Here is a 13,523-nt window from a genome sequence, read left to right on the forward strand (position 1 = left end):
GCGTGTTTATATTACTTGGTCTGCATAGTCTCGTACAGACAACGCCTCGTGGACGACGTCTATCGCAGACAACGCGTTGCGGCATTGGGGGACCCTACAGCACGGTTCGATGAAGGTTACGCAGGGAGCACGATCTGGTTCAATTAATTGATTGGCCGCAAGGCGTATACAGATGTCGGGCTGGATTCCGCAGAGAGTTAATTGAATTGGCTATCGGCATGTTTTTTAAATCTAAAATACGAATGCAGGAACGTTAATAGAAAGGCACATTGATTAGCGGTGGCAATCAATCTTCTAGGATCCCCGAGCGACAAAGGGCCATGGCGGTGTTTCGAGGCCGGTAGTATTTACGTGCCTGTAAAAGGGCACGCCCTGTCATCAATAAGCAGACAATCTGATTGGTCCGCCGCACCATGCCACTGCCCGCTTAGCGGTATAGCAGACGCATTAGTAACGGAGCAGCGACTAACAATGGCACTGAACAATGCACCGTGTATAATATCACGATCCGCCGCATTTGGCGTGATTAGCGATTCCAAACGGCACCGCTGTCTGCACGTTCATACATCAGCGCTCCTATATATGAACAGCGGGGTTGAAGTTACAGGATGTCAGTTGGAGCGTTAACTCGATGGCAGGTGGCCGTTACTTTTGCGGAGCGAACTTCTGACAGTTATAAGGAACACCAGAAATGCATTCTGCACTGGTGAACTAGGAAGGTAACCTTGCCACCTGCGCAAGCGCTATGGACAAACTGAGTCAAATAACGAACCGTCCCATGCCATGAACGGAGGCCATTGGTTGATTGCCGGCATTGTGGCGAACGGCGCCGCAAGTCAAAGGCGCCTCGCGTCGGCTGAGAATTCGTTCTGCTTGCTTTCTTCTCTCTCCAACCCCCCCCTCGGTGTACCGCGGCTCATAAGCAACGCGCAAGCCACTGCCGGAGCCGTCGGCATAGTCAAACGTTTACGTCGTCTCTTTCAATCTTCCCTGATGCCGTCGTCTGCTCTAGCCGACTATATAAGAGCCGAAAATAGCCGCTCATACAGTAGCTCTCTGTAGTCGCTCGTTTTGGTGATCCTATATGCAATGAAACGGCTATGCTTGGCGCACAGAGAGACAGGAGGCAGCGGCGGGCTTTTCTGACGTTTCACCGTGCATTTTGCTCGTGACAATACGGTGTAAATCGTTGATGAGCGCAGCCGTCCGTTCATTTTTGTTTCACACCTTTGCAAGTTCATTGACCTCATTTGGGAACTTGAACTGCGCTATAGGGACGAGACACCGAGGTTAGAAAAGACAGGACGAACGCAGACTAACAACTGATTTACTGAAACAACGCAATCTTGCCTTTTCGAACAATGCACATGCGCGAACACAATCATAGCCGCGTGACCGTGAACACTCCCCGCCAAGCCCCTGATACACCAAAAGATCAAGTTCTTTCTTGAAAAGATACACTGATGGCTCGCTCACGCACCTATTTGGGCCGGCCCAGATAAGTGCGGAAGATCACGGAAGCTTCCAAGATTTCACGCGCCCTTGGGTTCTTAGCTCGCTTTAACACCTTCGTTCTATCAAATATCGGCTTGCACTTCTTCACACGTGACCTACAATGAACCGGCAGGTGCTTCCGCTGCCATCTTCTAGTGAGTTAAAGTGCTCCATTAAACGCTTATTAATACGAGGGCGAATCAGAAAGTCCTTGCCCCTATTTCTTTTTAGCCAAATTACGGCTGTAAATGCGAAGTCAACATATCCATTTCCAGCGGTGGACCTACCTTGGACCCTACCCGGACTGCGCTTAGCGCAGCTTGCAACACCGACACCGCTTTCCAATGCCGACACCGCGTTTCACCGCGTTGCAATGCCGACAAACGCGTTCCAGCAGACCCGCTCCGTGAATGCGTCTCTCTCTCTCTCTCTCGGTCTTACGGCCGTTACTGCGCAATGCATAGCGCAGCTTGCGAACACCGGCACCGCGTTGCCATGTCGACAACGCGTTCCAGCAGACTCGCTCCGTGAATGCGCCTCTGTCTCTCTCTCGCTCATTTTCTTTATCTCTCGCTCGAACATAGCGCGCAAAACCTCTTCACCTCGCAGGGCATTGGCACGAGTGCGTGCGAACGCGCCAGCTGTGGACGAAGACGATGACGCGCGAACGCAATCATATGGTTCGCATAAACGCCCGCTCTGCAAAGGTAGCTGTATAGCCTATAGTGGTTACGACACTCGCTGGGACCGTGGGTACGCGGGTTCGAATCGCGCCTCAGCAAGAAAGTTTATTTCCTTTTATTTCTTTCTTCATTGCTGATGATAGTTTCTTGATACGAACCACATATTACGGCTGGCTTAAACAGCTGCGCTTTTCAAGAAAAAAAAACGAGGCCCCACCTCCACCACCCTTCACTGCCTTATTTGGGGATTTACCGTGGGCCCTCAATGCCAATCGGCCAACCGCCCTTTGGCGAACTTTCAACCCCGATGAGATATCTGACATGCCTAGAGTTAGTCTATATGACTCCTTTAAAAGGAAGCCATATACAGTAACTATACTATACCGGGCGTTCACAATTAAGCTTTACTTAATTTTTAGAAATCGCCTGCGGCAAGTAGCATAATTCCTATCGTTGAGCTGGCTTATTCGAAGAGGCGTACATTAGTTGCACGAGAAATCGAAACACATATTCAACTAATTAACAAAATTCACTAATTAACTTCTTAGTTATTTACTTTACTACACATATTGCAATTTACGAATTGTAGCCGGTGAACTTGCAAGACGCATCCACTTATAATGAATTTCCAGGATGACACAAGTTTCGAGATATTATTTCCCAAAGTGTGGGACAAAATACATGGGCGTTCGAGTTGCTTATGTGCTTCAGTGTATAAAACAGCATTTTGGTAAAATAAGTGGAACAATAGTGCATTTTTACGGTGAGTTTGAGGGCGAATATCTCCAAACTGTGGATCAGAGAGCAAGCGGGGATAGCCGATATTCTAGTTGACACTAAGAGGAAAAAAAGCCGGTAGATCCCACGCACTGTGGGAATCGATGCTGTGCGAAGCAATGTGCGGGGAGCCTACCAAGTTAACGAAACGACCATGAGAGCACCAAGACGTAGGCGGCTCTTTAATGAGCTATATGACACACATGTCATGACGTTCATGTCAGGAGTCCTCAGGAGTCCATTTAGCTACGCCTAAGAGACCTTAAGGCGGAATTCTTAGTCATGCTCATGACTATGACTTCGGTCATCTACCTTTAGCGTTTTCCGTCACTTAGTACATCTGAACCCATTCCATTGGTTTTTGAGTGCTAATCTTTTTTCGCTGAGTCATTCGCATTTTTGCTGACTCATGCTCATGGCTATTATTTCTACCACCATCTTTGAGTGTTTCCTTCACTTAGCACCCACGTCCGAACCTATTTCAGGGGTCATTAAGTGTTAATCTTTTTTCGCTGAATCATTGTCATTTTTTCTTAGTCATGGTCATGACTATGACTTCAACCACCGTCCTTTCGTGTTTCGTTCACTTAGTACCGACGTCAGAACCCATTTCAGTGGCTTTTGAGTGTTAATATATTTTCGCTGAGTCATTGTCACTTTTGCTCGGTCATGGTGATAACTATGACTTCTATCACCATCATTTAGTGTTTTCTTCACTTAGTATACCACGTCAGAGCCCATTTCAGTGGCTTTTGACTGTTAATCTTTTTCACTCGGTCATTGTCATGACCTACATGACACGCATGTTATGACATTTATGTCATGACCTATCACATGTTCGTCATACACTCCTGTCATACTATGCCAATTTGGTAACTAACAAGTTAACGAAACAACCATGAGAGCACCAAGACGTAGGCGGCTGTTTCATGACCTACATGACACGCATGTTATGACATATCATTTATGTTCCTCATATACTCTTTTTATAGTATGCCAATTTTTAACGAAACGACCGTGAGAGCACAATGACGTAGGTGGCTAGATAGATAGATAGATAGATAGATAGATAGATAGATAGAAGATAGATAGATAGATAGATAGATAGATAGATAGATAGATAGATAGATAGATAGATAGATAGATACTGTCAAATGTTCGCCAAGAAATGCTTCGCATTTAAAACTTTATTTCGACAGAAGACGATACGAACACTGAGTCACTAGGACGAAAACATTTACAAAGTGTGGAGCACTGTATACAGGACAGGTTTTCGTAGAAATAATGTCCGAGTCTGCAGTTACATATAACCTAATTCTCACATCATATAAAATGATGTTGAATATAGGTTTAAGAAGTTAATTTAGATAAAACATTCTTGAAAATGCATATGTCGGTTGCGAAAACGGCATTGGCGAACTGTGATTGGAGAGAAATGTCTGTGGGCGCTGTTAACATACGACTCTCCGAAAAGCCACCATAGTTGCTCTGGTTTGGCAGCAAGCTTTATCTACATTCTAGTAAGTATTAAGAGAAACTGTAGCATGAATATCTACCATAAAAAATATTTTTTTGCTTCCTTCATGTTCTTTAAGCAAACATCTCACAAATCGAGAAGCATGCCTGAAATTAAGTTGTTGCTATCTTTGCTGTTGATGAATAGCGCGAAATGTTGACGAGGTTGAGTTTAGGGTTTTGTTTTCAAGGAGAAAAAAATTACACCATCTTCCCGTAGGGGAATCCTGAGTAGTATGTGAAGCAGCCATGGGGTCGACTCAAGTTCCCATTAGTTTGCAGATCGGCCTGTCACCGCTGCCGTTTCGTGGCAGCGGCTCGAGCCCTCTTCTCTGCGGCGCTGTCCACGGCGCAGACACTGGCGTTGACGCTGGCGCTGTCCGTGGCACTCATCGCGGCGTTGCGGGAGGAGAATGAGAGGAAGAAGTGAATGATGATGAGTGGGCGAAGCACCGGGGGATCATTCGGGCAAAACGCCGGAAGCGTTCTCTGGAAGCTGGTTTCCGGAAGCGGCACCGGAAGTGGAACCGAAAGCAGAAGCCGGCTTCCGCTTCTGGAAGCCGGAGCTTGGCGTACATATACTATACATATACATACAAGGAGAGGAAGGGGAGGAGGATGCGCATGCGCAGTGCGGGTGTGGACGCCGCACGGTGGATGGAGGGAGGGACATAGCCCCGATCATAAGCTGCTTCGCATCTAAAAAATCGGTAGATCCCTCGCACTGTGGGAATCGATATTATGCAAAGCATTGTGCGGCGAGCTATACCAAGTTAACGAAACGACCATGAGAGCACCATTCATGTCATGAGTCCTCAGGAGTCCATTTAGCTACACCTAAGAGACCTTAAGGCAAAAGCCTTAGTCTGCTCATGGCTATGACTTTGAACATCTACCTTTTAGGATTTTCCGTCACTTAGTACCACATCTGAACACATTCCATTGGTTTTTGAGTGTTAATCTTTTTAGAGGCGAAGCTCCTTAGGGTCTAGCCTTGTCCGTCCGGCGTCGTCCGTGCTCATATCGACTGCCACGTCATCTGTCTGTCATGGATGAAACATTGCATGCAGTGGCTCAACGTCTTATGAACGAGATGGCGCTGCTGTGTATGGCGCTTTCCAGACCACACAATCTCTTTCTGCCATGGACGAACGCAAGGCGCGGCATGCTGCGGCTTAGCGTCTACGCAGACAGCAAGCTACTCCGGCGGCGAGGGCGCGGGAAGCATCGGCAAAACAGCAAAAACGCCAAGCGGACCCAGATTAGAGGGCGCGGGAAGCATCGGCAAGAGAGAGAGAGAGCAAGGAGAGGAAAGGCAGGGAGGTCAACCAGAAGAGCATCCGGTTTGCTACCCTGCACTAGGGGTAAGGGAAAGGGGAGATGGAAAGAGAAAAATAGGGAGAGAATGAGCACTCAGTACACGTGGGACGATGTACAGGGACACTATAGGCGGTATCTTAAACCGGTGAACTTCAAATACAGTACTAATGCACGCAACGCTTTTTCTGCCAGCAAAGCGGCAAAAACGCCAAGCGGACCAGGATTTGAGGGCCGGCGGCTCGCCGGCAACGCCGACAAGAAGCTGCTCTCGGTGCATCTCTTACGGCTACAACCAACCCACGCCAACGAGGGGAACGTGCATAGACCTCGTTGTTGCAACCTTTAGGATGTATCCGCTAGAAGAACCGCGGGCTCTGCATTTCACCGACCATAAAGAGGTAATAATCGAAACGCAACCCGGAACTCAACACGATATACGCGTTATGGGCAATAAAACACATTGTATATACTGTACACCGCGTTGTCACGCATTTACATTTACATGCGCGAGTTGGGCAATGTCACGGGTGATGTTACGGTATAACGATCCCCAGTGCTTCGCCCCACTCATCATGATTCACTTCGTGGATATGCGGTGATTTTTTTGCTTAGGCATTCTCATTTTTGCTCACTCATGCTCATGATTATGACCTCTACCACCATCCTCGAGTGTTTCCTGAAGTTCACTTAGTACCCACGTCCGAACCTATTTCAGGGGTTTTAGACAATGACGGCACAATTTCACTAGGACGATAACATTTACGTAGTGCGGAGCACTGTATACGGGGCAGGTTTTCGTAGAAATAATGTCCGAGTCCACAGTTACATACAAACTAATTCTCACATTATATAAAATGATGTTGAATATAGGTTCACGAGAAGTTAATTTAGACAAAACATTCTTGAAAATGCATATGTCGGTTCCGAATACTGAATTGCTGCACTGTCATTGGAGCCAAGTGTCCGTGGGCGCTGTTAACATACGACTCTCCGAAAAGCCACCATGGTTGCTCTGGTTTGTCAGCAAGCTTTGTCTACATTCCAGTAAGTATTTAGAGAAACTGTAGCACGAATATCTACCGAAAAAATCTTTTATAGCTTCCTTCATGTTCTTCAAACAAACATCTCACAAATCAAGAAACATATGCCTGAAATTAAGTTGTTACCATCTTTGCTGTTGATGAATAGCGCGAAATGTTGACGAGATTTAGAGATTAGCATTCTTTTTCAAGGAGGAAACAAAGTTGTCGCAGTTTCACCTGAAAGGCGAAGCATCAATTGCGATAGCAAATTTGAAGAGAGCTATACGGAGTAATGATAGCAGCTTTATCAGCTGTATAAACTTGGACATGCAGCAGCACCGGCAACACGCAGAACTGTTGTCGACGCCGTCGGCGTTTTGCCCGCGTTCGCACAAAATGCCTGCGGCGTTGGTGACTGTTGCCGGAGCCTCTGATATAAATAGGCACTTGGTGCCGCAGCTAAACGTCGCCTCCCTTCCCTCCCCCTCCCCCCCCCCACCCCACGGCCTTTCGCGCGTCGGAAGAAGGCACGTTTGCTCTACATATATGGTGATTGTAGAGGAGGAAAGAGACGTCTACTTCTGCAGCCCTTAAGGGAGCACAGCGCAGAACGCGCGTTTGTTCTCCGCCGTGCGTTCACTCCCCGTGAAAGCGGGCGTCCCTCGCGCCCTTTCACTCGCACATACAGCGTTCGGCGCGCGGCGACGATTTCATCTCCATTGACGTCATACGGAACCTCACGGCGACGACGATGGCGACGCCGACGGCAGAAGTCTGCTTTTGAGTGTCCGTATAATTGCTATCGCAATAAAATTCGGTAGATCCCACCCACTGTGGGAATCGATGTTATGCAAAGCATTGTCTGGGAGCCCACCAAGTTAACAAAACGACCATGAGAGAACCAAAACGTAGGCGGCTCTTTCATAACCTATATGACACGCATGTCGTGACATTCATGTCATGAGTCCTCAGGAGTCCATTTAGCTACAGCTAAGAGGCCTTAAGGCGAAAGCCTTAGTCATGCTCATGACTATGACTTCGATCATCAACCTTTAGCGTTTTCCGTCACTTAGTACCACGTCTGAACCGTTCCATTGGTTTTTGGGTGTTAATCTTTTTTAGGGGCGAAGCTCCTTAGGGTCTAGCCTTGTCCGTCCGGCGTCGTCCGTGCTCATATCAACTGCCACGCCATCTGTCTATCATGGATGAAACATTGCATGCAGTGGCTCAACGTCTATACACGAGATGGCGCTGCTGTGTATGGCGCTTTCCAGACCACACAATCTCTTTCTGCCATGTACGAACGCAGGCGCGGCATGCTGCGGCTTAGCGTCTACGCAGGCAGCTTCAAACGCATCTCCAACGCGCTAGCCACGCGACGCTGTACACGAGTTAAAGACGAGTTAAATTTTGAGCGTAGCTCTCTTCGCCACGCATTTTTTTTTTTTTTACCACGAACTAATCCTGACAAAATTTTAACTCTTCTTCGAAAATCCGCCAAGTGACTGTAATGCTCAAAACTTCAAAACTCGTTACACGGCATTGTCGAAGACGGCCGAACGCTTATAAAAAGCTAGGACTTGACCCGGGCGGCATCTTCTGCCGGACGGCCCAGAGCTGGTCTTCCTTCGAAGAAAAATTTTGTCACGCAGCAGGCGCGCGCTCTACGCCGTACCTCCAATGCACGCCACGAGCGCGCAAGCAACCGCCTGCACAACGCGTAGTTAAAGTGGCGTAGTCAGCTGCGCCGACACAGCGTTGCCGACAGCGTCACTCCGGCAGTACAGTTGCTAGCGCCAACACGCGGCGCCCGCTCGCAACGCGCGGCAGCGTACCTCCAATGGCAAAGCAAGCGACGTCCCAGGCATAGTTTTTTTTAGGAGGCATTGGCCTTATATATCTAACACTCCTCCGTGTACCCGCGCTCTTGCTCGGGGCGGTGCCGCCGCCTACGAGCAGAAAAGAGAAGTACTGCATTATGACACTAACGCGCACCGACAGTGAACGCTTCGGTGGTCTCAGCACTACGACGCCTCGATGCCAGCATTCGAAGGGACGCTGGCATCAAGAAGCACTACCAACGCCACCTAGGTGGCGTTCACCGTACTCAGCACAGCGGAGCGTGGCCTCCGCAATTAGCTCTGAAAATGTTTCTGAAGTTGATCGCGGAGGCTGCAATTACGACGCGCTGTACGCGCTGATTTGACTCGGTGACGATTCAGTTACGTGCTTTGTCTTGCGCGTTGTATTAGTGTGTCAGTTACGTGCTTCGTCTTTCGCGTTGTGCTAGCGTGTGCAGCGTAGTGCAGCTTCCATATGCACGACGGTTGCTCATGGTCATCGACGTTGGTAGTCGTGATGGAGGAGACGTGCCACCAGGCGTCAGCGTGGGTGCATCAACGCCTAAGGGCGCTTTAGCCACAAAACACCAATAGACATTATATATCAATGTGCAATAAACATTACACTACTTCTGTGAAGACACGTTTCACTTTCGTGTTCTATACCGATTTCCTATATAAGAGGGATCAACCACATTTTTTTCTGCCATGGACGAACGCAAGGCGCGGCTTGCTGCGGCTTAGCGTCTACGCAGACAGCAAGCTACTCCGGCGGCGAGGGCGCGGGAAGCATCGGCAAAACAGCAAAAACGCCCAGCGGACCTGGAGTTTCCACAGGCGTTCTCGAACTTTCCTATCGGAGTCGTGATCCCGTAGCATGGCCAAAGCCTGGGAATCTGCTAGTCTTTTCTCGTACGTTCGACCGCCGCCGTCGGAGCGTTGTCGATGTGGGGTGATGACTCATCCCGGATGATGACTCATCCCGACAGCAATAATAAAACACATTGTATATACTGTAAACCGCGTTGTCACGCATTTACATGCGCGAGTTGGGCAATGTCACCGGTGATTTTACGGTAAACCAATCCCCAGTGCGTCGCCCCACTCACCATGATTCACTTCGTGGATATGCGGTGATTTTTTTGCTTAGGCATTCTCATTTTTGCTGACTCATGCTCATGATTATGACCTCTACCACCATCCTCGAGTGTTTCCTTCACTTAGTACCCACGTCCGAACCTATTTCAGGGGTTTTAGATGCGAGATCATCTTATGCTCGGGGCAGTGTCCGTTCTGCGGCGTCCGCACCCATACTGTGCATGGGCCGCTCTCCCTCATTCTCTCCTGCGCAGGTGTGCGCTCTCCTCCTCCCCTCTTGTCCTCTCCGCAACAGGTGCGGCGCAGCAAATCATTGCATATAGCTCCCTCTCTCACTCTCTCCGTCTCTCTCTAAGGGTACGCCGGTAGGCGGCGCAAGTGTTTCGGCGCAGGTAGGGTGCCTACATGCAACGCCGTTGTAAAACGGCGTTGCATGTAGCCTCCCTAGGCGCAGGATAAAGCGCGCGTTCGCTGTGCTTCCGTCATTCTCTCTCTGTTCAACGATGTGCGAAACGCCATGAACAACGTCAAGCCCAAACCACATGAGAGCGATTTGGTGCGCGACGGCGACGAGCGACGGCTTCGAGCGACGGCTTCGAGCGACGAAACGGGCCGACGCGCGAACAAATCCCTCGGTTCTGGAAATCTAGAATTCGTCGCTCGTCGCCCGGAAGTGCTATGAGCGACTAGCCAATAGCGCGAAGCCGGAACTGGATATACATCAGTCAAGCACTACCAATTGTCGCACGGAACGAGCAACCGACTATAGATTTTGATAGGTGCAAGGATAATAACGTAGTGCAAGACCTTTAGAAATATTTATGCTGCCCTTTACACTAAAACACACCAACTTAAATTAATAAAGCAAGCGTCACGCCAGTTTCGGCGAGTATTTGCTGCCCTCATACCGGCAACACCGGGGAGACGTCGCCCAAAGTCGTCTCTCGCATGCGGTACGACTTGTAGGCGACGAGCGATCGCGACAGCCATCTCCATCGCGTCGCCTGTCGCTGTCGCGCGCAAGATCGCGTGCATGCGGTTTATACGTCAACGTCGGCGCTAGTTGCAGCGGCAGCGCCACCGCCGCGGAGCAGAGGAAGGCTCGGAAAGTCGAAGCGCAACGGCAGCGTCGAGCGGCAGCTCCCGATCCCGAAGTGACGAGACAACGCGAGTCTGCGGCCAGAGCAGCAACACGTTCGAGGCCATTACAACGCCCGGGCTTTGACGGTGCTGACGCGCGGTTCAAGCGCGACTTCCTCGATCGGAGCTTCGGGCACAGCTGCAACGTGTGCGACCGGCTTTGCAAAGTTCGACAGCCTGAGTTAGGTCGGGAGCGTCCAGAACGAACGTCAGCTTAACGCGGCCGTCGGCGGGCTTCGACGCCAGTTCAGCAATAATACAATACATTCTCAATACATTCTCTCACTCTTTCATTGGGTTGTGTTGCCAAGTGAAACGAAACGTAAACTCAATGCGCACCACCCGCGATGCTTTCGCATACCACCATGGTTGCCCGTAGGATGAGATGATGTGACTTTTTGTGTGAATCTTTTTTCGCTGAATCATTGTCATTTTCACAGCGTAAGCTGTTATGGGCTCATTCCGATAGCCGTCCGTCTAGGGTCGCGATGATGCCGCCACCGCATGCGAGAAGAAGTACCCGCTCTCCGCCAGGATCGAACCCAGGCCCGCTACGTGGGAGGCGGATACTCTACCACTGAGCCAAGCAAGGGCTTGCTATCCGAGAGCGGGAAAGGCGCTAGCCATCGGAGATGGAACGCGTCGGCTTGCACCCGCGACGGCGTCCCAAGCAGGCTGCGTGGGGCGCGTTCCAATGGGAGCGAATGTGACAGCCGTAGTTGCATTGTCGGCCGCTTGGCTGGGCCGAACGGCGCTATATCCATCGGCGATGCAACGGGTCGGCTTGCACGCGCGACGGCGTCCCAAGCGCGTTCCTGACGCATTCACTTAAATTACTAGGTAGTACTGTCGAAACGCTCGTCTAGTTTACACTGTGACTGTGCTGCGTGTGCCGCGCAGGCCTGGCATTTTTTGTAGCGTTAGCTACACTGGCCTAGCCAAGCCTGTTTCGCGCGGCACATCAAGAGCCGTGCTGCGCATGCGCAAGGATCAGTGATGTCACACGGCTTGCGCACCGGAGCCATCAGAGCCGGCACCTCTCGCGCACTCCGCAGCCGCCGCGCGCGGATCACCGCCGCCAGTTTGCGCATTCCAGAGGAGTGACGTCGTAGCCGTGGTAGACGCACTGGCGCGTGTGCGCTCGCTGTTAGGGAGCCTACATGCAACGCCGTTTTAAAACGGCGTTGCATGTAGGCTCCCTACTCGCTGTGCAGTCGCCGTCTGACACTGCGCTGGAGCCGCTGCGCTTCTGACTGGCGTTTGCCAGTGTGGTATAGCCATGGAGAAGGAGAGCGCAAATGCTGCTCAACAGCGCAGAAGAACGGAGAAGCTTGACTCATAAGAATAATCTTATCTTAAAAATAATCTTAAGAATAAGCTAAGAATAATCAGCTGAACCTTTGCTAACGCTACGTATATCCTGGCATAGCCGAGCTAAGCCACTGCAACATTTTTGTTCAGTCATGGTCATGACTATGACTTCAACCATCGTCCTTAGTGTTTCCTTCACTTAGTACCCACGTCAGAACCCATTTCAGTCGCTTTTGAGTATTAATATATTTTCGCTGAGTCATTGTCATTTTTGCTCGGTCATGGTCATGGCTATGACTTCTATCATCCTTTAGTGTTTTCTTCACTTAGTACCCACGTCAGCGCCCATTTCAGTGGCTTTTGAGTGTTAATCTCTTTCGCTCGGTCATTGTCATGACCTGCATGACACGCATGTCATGACATTCATGTCAGGACATATCATTTATATTCCTCATATAGTCTTTTCATAGTATGCCAATTTTGGTAGATACCAAGTTAACGAAACATTAACGAGCAGTTACATGTAAACTAATTCTCACATTATTTAAAATGATGTTGAATATAGGTTCAAGAAAAGTTAATTTAGACAAAACATTCTTGAAAATGCATATGTCGGTGGGGAGGTCAGCATTAACGGCCTGTCATTGGAACCAAGTGTCTGCGGGCACTGTTAACGTACGACTTTCCGAAAAGCCACCATGGTTTCTATGGTTTGTCAGCAAGCTTTGTCTACATTCCAGTAAGTATTAATAGAAACTGTAGCACGAATATCTACCGAAAAAAGTATTTTTAGCTTCCTTCATGTTCTTTAAGCAAACATCTCACAAATCAAGAAACATATGCCTGAAATTAAGTTGTTACTATCTTTGCTGTTGATGAATAGTGCGAAATGTTGACGAGGTTTAGAGGTTAGGATTCTTTTTCAAGGACAGACAGACAGACAAAGAACTTTAATGGAGGTCCTGAGAAGCTCTGTTGCCCCCTCTCAGGGAGGCGACGAAGCCGCGGGCCGCACCCACGTCGGGACGGGGAGACCAAGCTCCAGCGCCGCATCGTGGGCTCTCTGGACAGCCCAAAATTGGCGTGAATGGTCGGAGCTCCGAAGAGCAGAGCTCCACTCCTCTGCAGTGCATCGATGCGGGCCCCTCTGTAACGAGGGGCATCCCCAGAGCATGTGTTCCAAAGTACTACATTGTCCGCAGCTAGGGCAGTCTGGACTAAAGCAGTCTGGATTGATGTAGTGAAATAAATTCAGGTTGGGATATGATCCCGTCTGAAGCATGCGTAGTGTGACAGCTTGAGGTCTGGTTAGTGTCCCGTGT

General features: G+C 49.5%; 1 protein-coding gene across 5 annotated transcripts in view; it reads left to right on the top strand.

Annotated features, from left to right (window-relative positions):
* The window catches only part of LOC119465371 (inositol 1,4,5-triphosphate receptor associated 2-like), a 347,709-nt gene that overhangs the window by 96,652 nt on the left and 237,534 nt on the right, over positions 1-13,523 (top strand). The window contains exon 1 of one of the 5 annotated variants that reach the window (XM_049656276.1): positions 6,744-6,833. The exons of the other annotated variants lie outside the window; for them this stretch is intronic. The gene's annotated coding sequence lies outside the window, so the exon portion shown is untranslated. Of the gene's footprint in view, positions 1-6,743; positions 6,834-13,523 lie in introns of those variants that run through there. 5 annotated transcript variants of the gene reach the window in all.

Source organism: Dermacentor silvarum, chromosome 9 (genome assembly GCF_013339745.2).
Source record: "Dermacentor silvarum isolate Dsil-2018 chromosome 9, BIME_Dsil_1.4, whole genome shotgun sequence".
NCBI lineage: Eukaryota > Metazoa > Arthropoda > Arachnida > Ixodida > Ixodidae > Dermacentor > Dermacentor silvarum.